Genomic DNA, 19866 nt, shown 5'->3' with positions numbered 1-19866 from the left:
TAATAAAATACGATTAGATTACATCACCAAATTTTAGAGGCAAAAAAGAAAACACTACTTTTTCAAATCGTATTTTTAACTTTTCTCCCTATGTGTTTATTCAAATATTGAGCGGGAACACTTGTTGTTGAATGAAAAATTTGATTCCTCATCCAATGAGTACCCATGTTGCATACTTTCGATGGACCCCACTACACGAAAAATGAGAAATACATGAAAAACTTGATTGGAATCACGATTTTTCATGTAGCAGGATCCATAGAAAGTATGCAACATGGGTACTCCTTGGATGAGGAATTAAATTTTGCATCTAATGAGTACTCCTGCTCGAAATTTGAGTAAAACCTTAGGGAGATAAGTTGAAAATACAAGTTGAAAAATTAGTTTTATTATTTTATTATTTTTTAATCTTTTTACTTTTGTACCCCAAAAATGGTGAATCATCCCCCATGGTTGACATCGCCATCTTGAATCCTATTGGTTCTGATAAATTTTATTTTGATTGTACATTTTTCTTAAGAGGCCCATTTTAGACCTCAAAAATCCCCTAAGGTGAACTTCTTGCTCAAGTTTTGATTGTTTAGCATTTTTATCATCATTATTATGATTTTGGAAAGTTACAAGTAGTTATGGGTAGTGCTCTAGAGGCTAGCCTGAAAACGTGGCATAGATCTCGCGACTGCATGCACAAAACAGAGGAATTTGGGTTGCAACCACATGTAGGAAGGTTTATGGGTGAGGTTGGAGCCTCATAACCGCGCACACAGTGTGTGAAGGATGTGGTTGGGGTGTAAACATAGTGAACATGGGTTCCAGTTCAGGAATTGATCACCTGGAGTGGTTGGTAGACACCTGAGTGATATGTAGTCTCTGAGGGATGTTAGCTCACTTCTGTTTTGTAGGCTACACTTCCATAACTGGAAATTGGAGGTCAGGTCATATTATAGTGACACTCAGCTCATGTTTACCTTGGAGAGATTTTCAAAGTGGGTAAATGTGGGAGGAGGCATTACAGGGTGGTATCAGAGCAGTTTCATTCCATACAACCTTTCCTCTGATACTGACATTACAAGGCCATATCAGAGCGAGGTTGCATCACTAGACCTTGGTGTATATGTGATTGTTATGCATGCATATTAGTTGTTTATCATTTTATCATGTATGCATTTTATCTAGTTACTGTTATGGATATCATGACCTTATTTATGTATGATTTGATATGATTGTGAAGTTATATCAGGCTAATATGGATTGATTATGTAGATGAGATATCCTCCCTTGAAATACACTAAGGTATGATTTTGATTATGTCTTCTATTTGGTTTATCTAACATGACATGTTTGTAAGAGATAGAATATCAGATATGAAGAGAAGAATGGTGGACTACAGTTCACATGACTCCCCTTACAGGCCTAATGTGAAATCAATGGAATGGGATAGGTCAGTTTAGCAACAAGGAGAAGAGTACTCTCTTGATATAGTAGATACATTGAGAAGTTTGAAGGCAGAGATCAAAAGTTGTGAGGTAGATAATAGTAGGTTTATTAAGGCAACAGAAAGGATTGCTAGAGATGAAGAAAAGAAAGCAGAGGTTAATGCAGTCATCCTTTGGAGTCTTTCAGATTTGTAGAAGTAGAGACAATTGAGGGTCAGTCATGGATAGGAGGAGAATACTAATGGGGAATATGGTAGCATGTCTTAATCAGGATACAGGTTGGACATATATGATATAGTCAGAGGTGGGAGATCTTTCGATACACCTGATAGGCAGGCTAGCACTCATGGATTTTATTCTAGTTCCAGTTCTAAGAGGCATCATCTTCATTACCACAAGCATCCTTATAGGAGGAGTGAGATGAAGTATTTTCCACAGAATTCAAGAAAGCCAAGTCTCCTACTTTTGATGGGCATGTGAAGAAACCAGAAGATTTAGAAGCATGGTTGCTTGGGATGAAGAAGCTCTTTAGATTGCATGATTATTCAGAGAATATGAAAGCCAAGATAGTTATATTCAGGCTTAAGGGAAAAGTATATATTTATTGGGAAGAGGTAAAGCATGTTAGAGGCATTAGGGTAGAGGATCTAAGTTGGCATGAGTTTAAAAGACTCTCCAAGAAGAAGTACTTGTCTGAGAGATATTTATGACAAGAAGGCCAAGGAGTTCTATGAGTTGAAAATGGGTTCCATGACATATAAAGTGTACATGACCAAGTTTCTGGAGATATTGAGGTATGTGCCCTACCTCAAGGATGAGAATACAAAGGTCCAAAGGTTAATCAATGGATTTCCTTTAGAATTTAAAGATTAGATTGAGAATGATGAGCCTCGGTCATTAGAGGAAGTCATTGGGAAGGTAAAGAATTATTATGAGCAATTGAAGCCAAGTTTGATCCTTAGCAAGATTGGAAAATTAATGAGAAGACTAAAGGAAAGGGCTAAGAAGTGAGGAAGACCTTAGGATGTGAGTGACAAGGAGAATGTGGCACCTTATAAGAAGTTCAATACAGTTGACAAAGGACATGTATTTCAACCTGAGGATCTGAATAAGGGAAACGGTAGGAAGCCTTTGAGGTGTTGGAATTGTGGTGGAGAGCATCGCATGAGTGATTTCCCATGGCACTAGGGTGGCAGGCCTCATATTTATAGTGCTCAGGAGGCACATACAGTTGGAGATGTTGGTCAAAGTATTCCTCATATTTATGCAACAACGGATAATAGGTAGGTTGATCATCAGGCATCCATTATTGAGATGGAATTTAAGCTTTGTGATCAAGTTGTTTCCTTTTTTATTGATCCTATATTGAATTATAGTTATATCATTCCTGACCTGGTGGATAAGTGTTGCTGAATAAAGAAGTGCATGCAAAATCTTGGTTGGTGTAGTTGGCTACAGGGAGCATTAAGAGAAGATTTCTTCATTGGGAGAGATCTTGTGCATTTGAGCTTAATGATATTCCTACATCAGCACATTTAAATGTGCTTCCTTTGGGATCATATAGTATGATTTTGGGCATGGATTGGTTGTTCATTCACAGGACTAAAGTGGACTGCTATGATAAGGCTATTGAGTGCCTGGATGATGATGGGGAAAGGAGAATTTTGCAGGGATAGAAGAAGCCTGCATTAGTATGAATGGTTACAACTATGCAGGAAAAGCGTATTTTTTGGAAAGGATGTGTATTATTTTCATTTCATATTTCCAGTGACAAAGGGAAGGATGTTGATAATGATGAAGTATTGAAGAGGAATCCTATTTTGCAGCAGTTTCAAGATGTGTTTACGTAAAATATTTCAGAGCTAACTCTACATAGAGAGGTGGACTTTTCTATTGAGTTGATGTCAGGAGTAGCACCAACATCTAAGGCTCTATACAGGATGGGTACTCCAGATTTGGTGGAATCAAAGTTGCAGCTAAAGGATATGCTCGATAAAGAATACATGCGGCCAAGTGTGTTGCCTTGGGGTGCATTTTTTTTTGCAAAGAAGGATGGTACTCTAAGATAATGCATTGATTACAGGTTATTGAACAAGGTGACTATCAAGAACATGTATCCATTGTCAAGGATTGATAACTTGTTTTTTCAGCTGCAGGGAGCTGTAATGTTCTCAAAGATTGATTTAAGATCAGGATATCATCAGGTGCACATCAAAGAAGAATAAATTTACAAGACTGCATTTCGTACAAGGTATGGGAATTAAGAGTTTTTGTAAGTTCCTTTTGGTCTAACCAATGCTCCATCCACCTTCATGTGTTTGATGAATAGTGCATTGCATCCCTTACCTAGACAAGTTTTTGATAGTGTGTATTGATGATATATTGATATAATCCAAGAATTAGGAAGAGCATGAAGAGAACCTAGTAGCAATGTTAAGATTGTTGAGAGATCATCAAGTGTATTCCAATATTAGCAAGTGTAGTTTCTTTCAATCTCGGTTTCATTACTTGGGCCATATTGTTTCCAAGGAAGGCATAGCAGTGGACCCATAAAATATTAAATATATCATGGAGTTTCCAACTCCTAGGAATGTGGATGAGGTCAGATCATTCATAGGACTAGGAGGCTATTACAAGCGGTTCATCAAGAACTTATCACAGATTGGATATCCTATTACATCTTTGTAGAGGAAAGGGAAGAAGTTTGAATGTAATTAGGAGTGTGTAGTTAGTTTTTATTAGTTGAAGAATTTGCTTACAAATACTCCAGTTTTTAAGATTGCAGATCCTGATAAGGAGTTCGTGGCATGTATAGATGCTTGTAAGGAAGGAATTGGTAGAGTCCTGATGCAGGAAGGGCAAGTGGTATGTTGTGAGTCAAGGAAGATGAATGAGCACGAACGGAAATATGTCTCATGATCTTGAGTTGGTAGCTACCATTCATGCATTGAATATGTGGAGACATTATCTTCTTGGTAAGAGGTTAGCCCTTATGAGTGAACATAGTGGGTTGAGGTACATGTTTGACCAACCTAATCTAAATTCCAGGAAAGTTAAATGGTTGCATACCCTGAGTGAGTTTTTCTTTGAGATCAAGTACATCAAAAGGCAAGGATAATAGATTTGTGGATGCTCTTAGTAGAATAGTGCAGGTGAATCACATTTCAGTTGTGAGCTCTTATGTGACATATTTACAGGCGCAGATCTTGCATGCAGGGAAGCATGATGAGAGGTATCAATAGCTGAAGCATACATTGTAGCAACAAGGTGAAGGTGATAGAGATAAGGAGTATCACCTCACGACAAATGGCTTGGTGAGATTTGGGAATAGAATATATGTTCCAGATAATAGTGATATTAAGAAAATTATCTTGAGGGAGTTTCATGTCAAGCCATATTCAGGCCACCCAAGATACCAGAAGACTTTGATAGCAGTCAAGAATTTTTATCATTGGTTGAACTTGAAGAAAGAGGTGGTTGATTTTGTTGCAAGATGTTTGGAATGTCAGCAGGTGAAAGCAGAGTGTAAGCATCTAGCTATTTTTTTACAACCTATTCCGATTCCATAATGGAAATGGGAGGTCATTTCAGTGGACTTCATTACAGGTTTGTCAAGGACATCTAGAAAGCATGATTCCATCATGATGTGGTTGACAAGTTGAGAAAGGTAGCTCACTTCATTGCAATGAAATATACTAATTCAGCTAGTGAGGTAGCTCATATCTTCATCAAGGAGATAGTGAGATTGCATGGTGTTCCCAATAAGATCATATCAGATAGAGATGCATGACACGTTCACTTCCAGGTTTTGGAAGGAGTTGTTTGTAGGCTTGGCGACAAAGTTAGCTTTCAATATAGCTTATAATCCGTAGAAAGATGGACGAACAGAGAGGATTAACATGATTCTTGAGGATATGTTGAGGATGTATGTCATGCATCAATAGTGGAAGTGGGAGGAGTATCTTCCACTGGTTGAGTTTGCATATAATATTGGGTAATAGGATTCCTCAAGGATGATTCCATTTGAGGCTCTTTATGGGTGGAGTTGTAATACTCCTATCAGTTGGAGTGATCCAGTGAACAAGGTGTTGATTGGACCAGATATGTTGGCTGAGATGGAGCAAGAGATTCAAGTTATTAAGAGGAATTTAAAGGAAACATAGGATATGAATAAGAGTTATAAAAATCAACATATAGCATTAACGATTTAGGTTGGAGAGCATGTGTACTTGCGCATCAATCCCAAGAGGAGCTCCTTTAGGATTGGGTCATGTACCAAGCTAGCACCTCAGTATTATAGGTCTTTTGAGATCCTTGAGAGGATTGGACCAGTGGCCTATAGACTTGCACTATTGCCAATAGTGAAATTCCATGATGTCTTCCATGTTTAATTCCTTAAGAATATGTCCAGGATGTTGATCATTTGATTGATTGGTCTGTATTGTAGGTGGAACTGGAGGGAGAATTATAGCCAAAGCCATAGTGCATTTTGCAGCAGAAATAGTTCATGTTCTGGAATCGAGCAATAGAGCAAGTTAAAGTGAAGTGGAAGCACTTTGGGGTTGATGAATCTACATGGGTGATGGCTGATCAGATGCGGGCTTTGTATCCTTCCTTACTTGATGGTTGAGTTGCTGGTCGAGAATATATGTTTGGTTTATGTGTTTTGGTTATATATATAGATATGTGTGTGTGTGCGTGTGTTGTAAATATTTCAATGATTTGTGTTATAATCTTCAATAATCAATATGTTGTAAATACTACATTGAGTTGTGTTATAAATCTCTAATAAGTAGTATTGTTTTCCTAGTTCAGAAGATTGGTATGATGTAAATGTTGCATCGATTTGTGTTGTGAAACTCCATGGGAAGCATGTTTTGACTGTTATAAGCATCGTTTAACATTGAGGACGATGTTCACCCAAGGGGGAGGCATTTGTAGTACATGGAAAATTTTAAGGATGGAAGTTTATCTTTAATTTAAGAAACCTTGGCAAATCTTACTAGTCCTCAATATGTAATTTTAATTTTTTTTTATGATATTTTTGTAAAAATGTTTAGATTTCTAATTATTTCATATTAGTATATATAAAATTTTAGTGATTTTTAGGGTAAAATAATTTTCAAAAAAATGGAAAGTGGCAAATATTTTTTTTGGAAAAGCATGGAAAATTAGCCCACCTGTGAATATTAGCCCCTAGATGTTTCCCTGTTGTAGTAGCCCCTAGTTGATTTTCCATGTAAATAAAAATAAGGCCAACGTCATGGGACACATATTCCAGGTTGAATGGTGGGAAAACATTATAGTGGGCATCACTTGTGGATTAATAATGGCTATGGAAATTGACAAAGGAAAAGAGACAATAAATGGAATTTAATTGTGAAAATAAAGGAAAATAGGAGAAAAGGAAGATGTAGGGACACAAATTTGCATGCAAGGGAAATTAGAGGAAAAATGAATGAAAATGAAGAAAAGGAGACATCAATAATAAAAAAAGCATCATAGAAACAATTGATGGCTTTTGTCAGTTTAACATTTGGCTCCCTTACACTCTTGCACACTTAGAGTATTCTTGGATCACTCTAGCATTCATTTGGATTTGGAGAAAGCAAGCAAGGAAAGTAAGGAAGTGCAATGAGATAGTTGGATCAAAAGCTACATCAGGCTTACTTTGTAGGTAGCACGTTGCATGTGTGATCTCCTTGTTGGTTTTTGGATGCATATTATATGCATGCGGTTCCTTAGTTATGTGTTGTCATTGGCATGGATATTTGCCTGGATTGACAGTGGCTTCGTCCTTGCCTTTCCATTTCCTGGATAACCATGATGTAATGGGTTTTCCCATTTGGTTTTTTGGTTGGTTATCAAGTTCTCTATGGTTTTGGGTTGGAAAAAATTCTTTGGAGCCCTGAAACAACTTGGGTTCCCTCGAGGTTGTGGTTGAGTTACTAGTCCCTAAAGCCCGTGGCTTGGGACAAATTCTCTATATCCCTAAAAAAAATTGGTTTCCCTGGAGGCTGTGGGATGAGACTAGTTCCTGGAGCCCTAGACAGCTTGGGTAGAGACCAATCTGGTTGATGTTAGTGATTTATGGACCATATAGGTGAAATAACTATGGTTGAGGGTTGAGGTGGCTTGGACTTTGGAAGCCCTAGTTGGTTTTATTTTTTTTTAACCCTTCTGATCCCACATTCATGCTTAGAATATGGCACAGGGGTGATTAGCTAAAAGAGATATTTCGTTCAGCCAAATCTATGGTCGAGTGGTATGTGGAAGTCCCTAACTTGGTTGGCATTTTCATATGTTAATATGAGTTATTTTCCTATTGTGATCTATGAGCACTTGTACTAGTTATTATGGTCATCTTATGGTTGATTTTCCAAGATTACTATTTTGGTTATATGCATGCTTTTATGATGTCATCTAGTTATGGCTCTTGTTCATGATTTGATGAGTTATTGGATGGTTGATGAATGCATGGGATAACAAGTGTTGTTGCAGCTAGCTTGAGAAGGCATTGAGCCTTTTTGGTGATTTCCAGTTGAAATTCAGAATTTTATGATCACATATGCATTCATGACCTATAGCATATATGTTAACTATCTGTTTGATGAAATGTATATCTGGTATTAGGCACGTCTAAGTTAAGTTCTTACTCAAGTTTTGATTTCTTAACATTGTTATCACCATTTTTATGATTTTGGAAAGTTACAAGTAGTTTTGAGTAGTGCTCTAGAGGCTAGCCCAAAAAAGTGGCATAGATCTTGCGATTACATACAAAAAATGGAGGAATTTGGGTCACAATCGCATGCAGGCAGACTTATGGATGCGGTTGGAGCCTCATAACTGCACACACAATGTGTGAAAGGTTTGGTTGGGGTGCAAACCTGGTGAAAATGAGTTCCATCTCAGAGATTGATCACCTAGAGTGGTTTGTAGGCTCCTAAGTGATTTGTAGTCTCTAAGAGATGTTAGTTTACTTTCAGTTTATAGGCCCCACTTCCATAACTAGAACTTGGAGGACAGGTCATATCATAGTGACACTCAGCTCATGTTTACCCTGGAGAGCTTTTAAAAGTGGGTAACTGTGGGAGGAGACATTACATATATAATTTGTTGTTTCAAACCCCAATCTGCTTCACCTCATTCCAAATATAGTGCTTTATGAACACCTTCTTCTATACGAAGTAGACATCATATTCATTATCCTGTAGTTTAGAAACTAAATTAGGTTCATACCAAAACCTGACACATGCAACAAATCTATAACATTGGTGCTTGTACCTGACTCCTTCTAATTGTCAACGGTACCTCCCCCAACTGTAGTACATTTTGTTTTGTTTCCCATCTGTATCTGGAATTCCATCTCCTCTTCCCTGTATCTAGAGAAGTAGTCTATAACCTCTGTGATATGTGTTGATGCTCCATTGTCTATATGTTGTACACCCTATGAAGTCGAGCTAGAGACACAAGCTATCTAAGTGAATTCATCTTCAAACCTGGAAGACAAATCTAAATTATCCTAGTCTCTAAATCCTTTTTTTGCCATCTCTAGAAAATATGCAAACTCAAATACACTGGAGAAATTAATAAGCTGGGTTACGAAACCCTCATGCTTTCTCTTCTTGTGCCATATGCTAATTTTATCATGCAAAACTATTTTGCGAAAAAACATCTGAACTAGATCTATTATTTAGTGCATTAATCTATTTTATCTGCACTAACCTTGCTCTGATACCATGTGAAATTTCCACGATTGCAGCTACTGGGTATTACTATCTGAACTTATGTAGTTTATTTTTCTTCTGTGAATTTACTTACTATAAATAATGAACAATACACTATTACAATCTTCATGAAATAAAAATGTTCTGGAAAATAAAATACTAAAACTAAGAAAATAATGCACACACAAAATAAATCTAACACCAATATTTTTGGACAATCGTCCCTGGAAAACACCCGAAGGGAAAACCAATGGAGCAGATGAGGGTTTTAATATTATTAATTGTTCAACAATTTGAGAGTACAATAAAATTCTTGTCTGATACTGGAAAAGCTCCGAAAAAAATTAATATCTACTGGCAAAATAATCTGGAGACTCAAAGTCTCCTATGCAACCAAACTCGACCTCTCCCAAGACACTTACACTTCTCCCTGGCACTCACATAGCCTGTCATAAATGTGCACTGCAGCTATGGGTAAATTCGCATAGTCTCTAGGAATGCCTCCCTACAAGTCGTTCTGCCTCCAGCAACTCCTTTGACCCACTCTGTCTCCAGGTGATACATCTGACATTGAAAAATTGAAATAAGTTCCTTTGGGAAACTCACAATGGCTAACCGACTACTCGCACTAGCTGAATCAACCTCCTATGCAAATAAATTCGGCCTCCTCTTCCTGTCACTAGGACACTGGAAAATATGAGGAAATATTCTCTAGAATCCTACTCCTAAATCTTTGTTGAAACCTAGTTTCTCAATGTCTACCTCTGCTTTGACTACACCCTTTCTGAACCATTGCAACTCGGTAAGTCAAACTGCTCAAATGCTTTGTGTCACTTCTCCAAACCCCATTGACTTGCTCTTATAATATTTTTTTTTGGATTCAAAATGACCATGATCACATCTTAGTCGATGGCTAAGATCATCTTGACTCCTTCAAATCACTTTTCCAGACATCTCTAGAGAAAAATCGATTTCCCTCAGTTAATCTGATTTAATTAACTAGTTTTCCTAAGTTAGACTTAGGAAATATTTAATAATTGGCTAATTAATCTAATTGAGGTATTTCTAAGGTGTTTCTAATGAAAATTTTCTTGGGTTTTGGAGATCTTGTTTTCCTTAGCCTTGTAGATACCATAGAGACTAGAACACCTATTCACTACTACAAAAAACTAACACATTGTTGGTCCATAAACAAGCTAAAGCACTATAGTTGTTTGCCTTCGAGAATATTGGAGATTGAATTTCAGAATTGTCTCCTTGGTCATGAAATTAATGATTGCACCTAGATCAATTATGGTATTATAAATTGAGACTTGGTTGATATGGAGATTTACTACAAGGTTTCCAATATACAAATACCTACGGATAACGAGCCTCCCAAGCATAAGGTATGCTAACTACTCTATGAAATTTATGGTAGGGGCATCCTTATTTTTTCTCCTATGGATCCTATGACATTCTTTATTAATGTACTTATTATATACGGGAACATCCTTAATGGCCTATAAAAGAGGAATTTTTACACACAAGTTATTAAATTCTATTTAAATATCAGTTTCTTCATATGTGTTTATTTTATCCATGGTTAATCTTTCAGGATAAGATAGAACTTGTGGAGTTTGTTAGGGAACATGTTATTTCCTTATTTTTTGTATATATCCTATTGGTGGGGGAGTAAGAGGAGCATATAGTACCTTATTTGGTATAAGGTTAGTTTCATGGACTTTTAGGTAATAGTTTTGGTATGAAGTCCCATTATTGTACATGGGCTAATTTTTTTATTATGAGGTTAGGAAAAACTTGAGTAGGAAGTTGACGTTGTTTAGAAGGAGTGGCGTTTTCAGGCATATTATGTTGTTGAGGAGGAGGAGGCATCAAGGCTAGTGGTTGAGACACTATGAGCCTCCATCCTTGTGAAAATTTATTCCATTGAGAGTTTTTGCTTTGGAATTGCTTATAAGGACTAATGGGTTGATTTATATACTACCATTGATTAGGCATAGCATAAGGAGGTGGACTAGTTTGACACTAAGGTTAGGATTGAAATTGTGGATTATATCCATTAAAATACAATGGAGGTTATAATTCATACCTTGTTAGAAGGCTCTTAGTGCTATCAGTCTCTTTCAATTGATGAAGCATACTAACTCCATGTTTACTTCTACTCCTTGTTATATGTCATTGAGTCCTAGAATTCAAGGAAACTTGTCAGTTGGATGAGACTCTTCTAAAAAGGAAAATATTTCTATAATATTGAGTGGACGCATTTAGGGAAAACGATCGATAATGTCGTTACTGCTTCCTCCTCCTTTTTATTAATTTCCTGTAAAGTATCCATATTTAGTGATAGTAAGTGAATAATTTATGTTTCTATATCTTCTAAGATTTCACCTATTCATTTTGTGACTGCAGAGGAAGGAGGAGAAGAATTTATTACTCTTACCATTTTTTCCCTTTTATTTACTATCTTTTTTGTGATTCCTAGAAATTTGCGTAATGCCCCCATAATCTAGTTGTAGATCTCCATTTGCTAGGATATTAAGTGTCTCCATGAGTTCTTCTGTTGGGTCCCTATAATACTAGTGATTACCCCATTACTATTGTAGTTATACCCCTTATTTATATTGTTGTGCCCCTATTACCCCCATGTTGTTATTTTTGTGCCCCATAGAATCCCTCTATTGTTATTTTTGTGGCTTTATATTATTATTGTTAGGTCGGCTGGATTATATTGTGACTCCTTAGACTCCTATATATAGAAAGGAGGTTTTGTCATTTGTATCATAAAAGAATTGTTCATTTATGTAATGTAAAGGAGGTTTCCCCTCGAAGAGGCTGAATTCTAAGGTGATGATCTATCTTTTCTATCTTTTCTTGAGCTGGTTTCATAACATTTGGTATCAGAGCTTTGGATTCTAGGGTTTCGCTGCTCCAAACAGGTCATCGTGGCATTTTCGCTATAACTTTTTTTTCTGTGATGTTTCAGAAGTCACAAAAAAAACCCATTTGAGAAGAAATCGCGCTTAACCTTGGGTCAGAATTTCAGATCTTTTTGCACGATATTTGTGGAGATATGATCTGAGGAAGTTGGTCTTTTTGCAGACCCCTGAATTACATTCAAAACAGGTGACTTGGTTAAAATCGTCATAACTTTCTCTCTGGGGATCGGATTGAAATTTCGTAAGAAGGTACAGAAAGAGGACAGATTTTAGTTTCTTGTATGCGAGTTTCAGATTCAAAGGTTGAAACAGTGACTCATGGCACGTTGTACAAGTTCGCTCTACTGAACTAGTCTAAAAGCAAGTCATTGTGGGAGATTTCACATAACTATTCCTTGGAGAATCCAATTTGGGTCAGACTTGTGGCATTGGAAAGAGGACACAGAAGGCTACTACAGGTCACAATTTCAGAACTGGATGATCCGAAATTTCAGAGATACATCAGATTCAATATCAGGCTTCTATAAAGTGAAAAAAGGTGTGTAGTTTTTTTTTTAATTTTTGTGTAAGCTTGGTTTAACGGAATTCAAAGGGCATAGTAAAGCATTATTATTGGTAACTGATGCCCCAAGGAAAGAAATTTCAAACACCTAGTAAGGAACCTAAAAGCCCTAGCATGACTCATGAAGAAGAGGAAGAAATGCTACATGATATATCAAAATTACAAGAACAAGTGCAACAAATGTCACGCTCACAAAAGCTAATAGAAGCTAAGATAAGTGGCGTGGAATCTAAGATAAATGGTGTGGAATCTAAGATAAAGGGCATGGAAGCTAAGATGGATGATTTGAAGACAGATTTGAGGACAGATTTGAAGGCAGACATGGCAGATTTGAAGACAAATTTGACAAATTTTCTACAAGAAATACTTACTAATGGTGAAAAGGTTGTAAAGGAAACTCATGATGTGAACAAAAGTAATGTTAATCATGATTCCATAGATGCTAATGTTGTATCGAAGACCCACCATATTCCAAAAATCGATATGAGGAAGTTTGATGGCAAGGATCCTGCCACATGGATATTACAGATGGAGCAGTTCTTCGATCTCAATAATGTGCAAAATACACAAAAGGTACATATGGCAACTGTATATTTGGGACCAAATCAGTTTGTATGGTATCAATGGCTTTGCTCTCGTAAAAATTTTATCACTTGGGAAATTTTTACGGAAGAATTGATAGCACATTATGAAGATACAAAAAACAACATTTTTTTTAGCCAATTGATAAGTATCAAACAAAAGGGTTCAGTAATGGAGCACATTGAGGAGTTCCAAAAATTGAACATAAGGGTAAAAGATATTCTAGAGGAGCATAGGATTGATGTGTTCATAGGGTCTTTAAAGGATAATATCCAACATGATGTTCACCTTTGGGAACCTGATTCATTAGAGAAGGCATTCAGGTTAGCAAGAAAAATGGAAAGCAAAATTATGGCAACCAGGAAGCATACCACTCACAACTATAAAGACGAAAGTGTTGTTGCCCCTAGTCTTCCACAACCTATAAGGTTGACACCACAACAATTGGAAGAAAAAAGAGCAAAAGGGCTTTGTTACAGTTTTGATAGCAAATACACTAAAGGTCATAAGTGTGATGAGAAGAAATTATTCTACATAGATTGTGAAGATGAAGAAGAAAAGGAGCAAGAAAGGTCAAAAGAAGAAGATATACTCCAGGAACAAAGCCTAGATGAAGAACAAATAAATCCGACCATATCTTGTAATGCATTGGTGGGAATTACCACTCCTCAAACCATCAAGATAGAAGGACAAATCAAGAAGAAAAAGGTAATAGTGTTGATTGATTCAGGAAGCACCCACAATTTTATTCATTGTAGGGTAGCAAAATAATTGAATTGCTTCCTATATCCAGCACCAGAGTGTCAAGTGATGATTGCAAATGGAGGAACAATAAATTGCTCTGGAAGGTGCCATAATATCAAGCTATCCATGGGAGAATATGTATTGACTAGCCCAATGCTTTCCATTCCAATGGGAGGTGTTGATGTTGTACTAGGAGTCCAATGGCTATAATCCTTGGGTAAAATAGCTTTTAATTTTCAAGAACTTTTCATCAAATTTTCTACGGAAGGAAAGGAAGTTGAATTAAGGGGTATTGTAGGGAAACCAGGAAAGATAATCAGCTCTAATGGTATGACAAAGCTTCTAAAAAAGGAGCAAAGAGGTGTAATTGCACAATTATGTTCGCTAGATGTTTCCACATTGGAATCATCTATTTCTCCAGATCTCCAAAAATCCCTGGATAATCATTCCAATGTATTTGAGACTCCCAAAGGTCTCCCACCTATGCGTGATCATGATCATGCTATTCATCTGATTCAGGAAGTGTTCCTCCAAACATCAGGCCGTACAGATATCCCTATGTCCAAAAAAGTAAAATTGAACGTATGGTTGCAGAAATGCTAGAGGCTGGTATAATTCAACCAAGTCAAAGTTCTTTCTCTGCTCCAGTAGTATTGGTGCACAAGAAGGATGGATCATGGCACATGTGTCCGGATTATAGGGAGCTCAACAAGCTCACTATTAAAGATAAGTTACCCATTCCTGTCATTGATGAATTACTGGATGAATTGCATGGATCAATTTACTTCACCAAGTTGGATCTTCGTTTGGGATATCATCAAATCAGAATGAAGATTGAAGACATTATGAAAACGGAATTTAGAACTCATGAGGGTCATTATGAATTTTTGGTCATGCCTTTTGGCCTTACTAATGCACCTTCAACATTTCAAGGTTTGATGAATTCAATTTTCAAACCATTCCTTAGAAAATTTGTGTTAGTATTTTTTGATGATATACTAATCTACAGCAAGACTTGGAAGGATCATGTCGAACATGTTGACAGGGTGCTACAACTATTGGAGGAGAAACAATTATATGCAAAAAGATCCAAATGTTTCTTTGGAGTCCAAGAGGTGGAATATTTGGGTCATATTGTATCTCATGAAGGAGTTAAGGTAGACCCTAGCAAAATTAAAGCCATTAAGGAATGGAAAATCCCCACATCCATAAAGCATCTGCGAGGATTTCTTGGGTTGACAGGGTATTATCTCAAGTTTGTTAAGAATTATGGGAGAATAGCAGCACCTCTAACAACATTATTGAAGAAAGATGCATTTTCATGGACTCCGGAAGCAACAAAGGCCTTTGAACATCTTAAAGAGGCAATGTGCCAAGCACCGGTCTTAGCTACACCAGACTTCACAAAAACCTTTATTGTGGAATGTGATGCTTCAGGAAATGGAATTGGTGTTTTTCTAATGCAAGATGAAAGACCCATTGCTTTTGAAAGTCGTCCAATCAAGGGAAAGTTTTTAAGCAAAGCTATTTATGAGAAGGAAATGTTGGCAATACTCCATGCACTTAAGAAATGGCGACCCTACCTAATGGGAAGACACTTCAAGGTAAAAACGGATCATGATAGCCTTAAATACTTTTTAGAACAAAGATTATCCTCTGAAGAGCAACAAAAGTGGGTCACAAAGATGTTGGGTTATGACTTTGAAATCATCTACAAAAAAGGGAAGCAAAATGTGGTGGCAGATGCACTCTCAAGAAATGATGAGGATGTGGAAGAATTGTTGTGCGACATTTCTATTATCCAACCAGATTGGATAAATGAAGCAAGGGAGGAATCGAAGAATGATGAAGAAGTGTGGGCACTTATTCGAAAGCTACAACAAGATTCCAGTACGTCTGATACATTTAGCTGGCAAAATGATTCATTATGGTACAAATATCGCTTATACCTTTGTAAGAATTCCCAGCTAAAACAAAAGATTCTTATGGAATTGCACACTTCTCCCTTAGGAGGGCACTCGGGATTTTTAAAAACATACCATAGGGTTAAGAAGGAATTTTTTTGGGATGGCCTTAAATCAGATATTGAAAAGTTTGTGGCAGAATGTTTGGTTTTCCAACAAAATAAAGTTGAAACAATTAAGACACCAGGTCTATTACAACCTTTATCCATTCCAAGCCAACGTTGGGAGGAGGTTTCAATGGATTTTATCACAGGTTTACCCAAGTCTGAGGGAAAGAGTGTCATCATGGTGGTAGTTGACAGAATTACCAAGTATGCACATTTTTGTGCAATATCACATCCATTTAAAGCCAGTACAGTTTCTACTGCATTTATGGAAACAATTCAGAAGCTACATGGAAACCCAAAGATTATTGTAAGTGACAGAGATCCCATTTTCACTGGAAATTTTTGGACAAAATTATTTTCTTGTCTTGGTACTCAGTTAGCTCATAGCTCATCTTATCATCCTCAATCTGATGGGCAAACTGAGATAGTAAACAAATGTTTGGAAGGATATCTTCATTGCTTTGTAGCTGATAAACAGACACAATGGGTCAAATGGTTGCCTCTGGCTGAATGGTGGTATAACACTTCCTTCCATACAGCAGCAAAAATGACCCCATTTATGGCACTTTATGGGTATCAACCACCATCCATCACATCATATTTAAGAGAAAATTCTAAGGTTCAGGCAGTGGAACATCACATCAAACATCAACAACAAGTCCTCCAACTCTTAAAGGATAACCTCGTGTTGGCACAAAATAGAATGAAACAACAGGCAGATCAACATCGCAGTGAAAGAAGTTTTGATGTAGGTGATTGGGTATTCCTACGACTACAACCATATAAGCAAATGTCCTTAAAGCAAGCTAAGAAGGATAATAAATTATCACCAAAGTATTATGGTCCGTACAAGGTGTTGCAAAAGATTGGTACTATGGCATACAAATTGGAGCTTCCTGCAGCTTCTCGATTGCACCCAGTTTTCCATGTTTCATGTTTAAAGAAGGTTATAGGCGACAAGCTCCCAGTGCAAACAATATTTCCAGAAATTGATGAGGAAGGAAAAATTATATTGGAACCGGAAGCAGTCATAGAAACAAGAACTCGACAGCTACGAAATCGGTCAATTTCAGAGTATCTTATCAAGTGGAAGAACTTATCCGCTGAAGATTCCACATGGGAGGATGAGAATTTTATGCAGAAGTATCCAGAACTACTCAAGCGTTGAGGACAACACTTTTTTGAAGGAGAGGGGCATGTTGGGTCCCTATAATACTAGTGATTACCCCATTACTATTGTAGTTATACCCCTTATTTATATTGTTGTGCCCCTATTACCCCAATGTTGTTATTTCTGTGCCCCATAGAATCACTCTATTGTTATTTTTGTGGCTTTATATTATTATTGTTAGGTCAGCTGGATTATATTGTGACTCCTTAGACTCCTATATATAGAAAGGAGGTTTTTTCATTTGTATCATAAAAGAATTGTTCATTTATGTAATGTAAAGGAGGTTGCCCCCTCGAAGAGGCTGAATTCTAAGGCGTTGATCTATCTTTTCTTGAGCTGGTTTCATAACATCTTCCCTGAGTCCTCTCAAAAGAAAAAGTTTCAGTGAGTCTTCATCCACAATGCATTTGTGTGCTCTCTTGTAGCTTAGCTAAAATCTTACCTACTAGTCTTCTAGAGATCCATTTTCCCCTTGGGTCATTATAAAGATTTCATCTCTAGTATCTCTAACTTTGCAATAATTTTAATATTTTTCACTAAATTTTTGCCTCATATGATTCCAATAAGAGATTATATTTCCTTGTAGGCTTATAAACCATCTTAGAGCTTAGTCCTTCAATGTGGAACGAAATATTTTAACATTTTGTTCATCATTTATGTAGTCGCAATTCCTACATAAAAAACAAACTCAAATAAGAAGGTTTTAGGGTATTTAGTAGGTAACCCATAGAAATGAGGTAGTAAATAGGGAATGATGTTCTTCATTTTTTCTTCTTCATTAATTTCCATGATAAGAAATTCAAAAATCTATTGGTGTTCTTCTTCTTCAACCCTGGTGTATTTAGATGGAGCTCCCTCTTCTTTAGAGGGGTTCTCAAATTCTATAGCTTGCCTCTCCCAAAAGGTTTTTAAGGTCTTCAATATTTCTTGGTTCGGAATAGGGTGTTTTGGTAAGAATTTTGTTGACTTGTTTCTAAGTCAAAGCATGCATGTTGTTTAAAAGAATAAGTATAATAATGATAATAAGAATTTTCTTCTCTTTTTTATGTGCTTATGTAAGTAAAATTTGAAAGAGATAATTGTAAACTTTGGCACCTCAAATAGTGCAAAAAAGTGATGGGCCTAAAAAATGTAGCAAGAATGCTACCTTCCTGTAGTTCTTCTACTTTAATTATCAACCCAAGGTCATAAAATATTTGAGATGTTGTGCACTGTGTATGAAAGATGTTTTCTCTCTTTACTCTAGATGCATATATTCATTCCTATTTTATGTCTGTTATACTCCTATACCAATAGGTGTCATATTTCATGATTGACTTGATGAGCTCTGTAATATGTTCATCCTTTCCTTGCTGTAAAGGTTTCCATATTATCAAAAAAATCAAAAAATGTAAAAAATGTAAAGAGGGTATGCCCTAAAAGAAAAATCAAAGGGTAAAAAGAATAAAATGGTCAAAAGAAAAAATGAGAAGAAATGAACCCCAAATAAAGAAAGACCAGGAAAGTGTGCAAGTCCAAAAAGCCACTACTTTTTCATTTTCTGCAAATAAAGCATTGTGTGTGGCTTGTGAACCTTATGCCACAATTGATGAATGGCCAAACAACTTAATCTTGGCCAGTTCATATTTGAATTTCATGTTTTAGGGATAGAGAATAAAATCTATCCAAACTGTTTAATCTTGGCAGATAAGTAGATAGGTAGAGAAGCAAAGGAGCTCAACAGTTTGATCTGAGACCTTGGAAGTAATAAGTGCAGACTTGGGTAGGCTTACCATGAAAAGAAAAGAAAAGTTGATGAGGGTTTGTTAGTCCAAGTGCACCCAAATAAAGAAGGAAAAAATGTTAGGCAAAGTAGGCAGGGTAGGTAGATTGTTGTTGCAGAATGAGACTTGTGATAGGTTTTGTCTCTTAAAAAATGTGTTAACGTAAGCTTCTATCACAAGGTGCTATGGCAGACATTACTCTTGGAGCAGCTCAAGTGAGGTAGATTTCATAACTAATTTCTCTTCATCCTTTTTCCCAATTTCCCCCCTCCAATATTAAGGATCTATTCTTAATATCCCTAAAAAGCCACTCCATCTCATCTCATTTCATAAACATCTCCTAAGTAAAACCCTTTTTACTTAGGAAATTGGAAAAAGTTCCTCATAAGAATCCTATCTTATCCGAAGCCTAAGTTTAACTGCAAAAAGATAAATTGTTTTCGAACTTAGCGCTGGCGCTTTCTATTTTTTCAAAATCCATATTAACAATTAACATGTTATTATATAATTCCCATACACTAGTTCCCATCCCGTAAATATGTATATATAATAAAAATCCCGCTATTTTACATACTTTTGCCTTAGTTAACTATAACCATAGTCATTGTACAAAGGTGGATTAATAAGTGCATCTGGGACTTGTTAAGAACCTCCCCACGCACATAGTGGAGTTAATTAAACCCTGGTTAATTAATAACCATCCCCCCCACAACCAATAAAAACTCGCCCAATACCATTTAAAAACACTTATATTATATTGGGCCCGCATACATTAACCCCCCGCCATCTCTAGATTGCGTCCACCATCCATTCTGCACCTGTTCATTTGACGACCTATAACCATTTCACAACCCCCTCCATTGCTAATATT

Source organism: Pinus tabuliformis, chromosome 7, assembly GCF_031772625.1.
Source record: "Pinus tabuliformis cultivar Carrire ecotype Pingquan chromosome 7, CPIR1, whole genome shotgun sequence".
Taxonomy (NCBI): Eukaryota; Viridiplantae; Streptophyta; class Pinopsida; order Pinales; family Pinaceae; genus Pinus; species Pinus tabuliformis.
Note: the sequence above shows the minus strand (reverse complement) of the source record.